This window comes from Arachis duranensis, chromosome 3, assembly GCF_000817695.3.
Source record: "Arachis duranensis cultivar V14167 chromosome 3, aradu.V14167.gnm2.J7QH, whole genome shotgun sequence".
Taxonomy (NCBI): Eukaryota; Viridiplantae; Streptophyta; class Magnoliopsida; order Fabales; family Fabaceae; genus Arachis; species Arachis duranensis.
In genome coordinates this window covers 32,870,032-32,870,343 of record NC_029774.3, presented here as the reverse complement: position 1 = coordinate 32,870,343, position 312 = coordinate 32,870,032, and positions in this window count along the sequence as shown.

The window sequence follows — 312 nt, the reverse complement described above, 5'->3', positions numbered from 1 at the left end:
ATATGGATATGTTGAGCTTCAGGATATTGATTCTGACAAAAAGTTCATTGTTAATGGACAGAGGATCAAGCATTATCTTGAAGGCAACTTTGAGCAGGGATGCTCTAAACTGAGACTTGAGTGATTCTCAGTAAAGGTCCAGCTAAAGACAGTAAAGAAGCGCTTGCTGGGAGGCAACCCAGTCATTAGGAGGTTATATGATTTGTCTTACAGAGGCAAGTATCAAAAATGAAGGAATTCACAGAGTTACAGAAGGATTCAGCTCAAAAAGCAGAGAAAAAGAGCTTACTGGCGAAAAAACGCCAGTAAGGA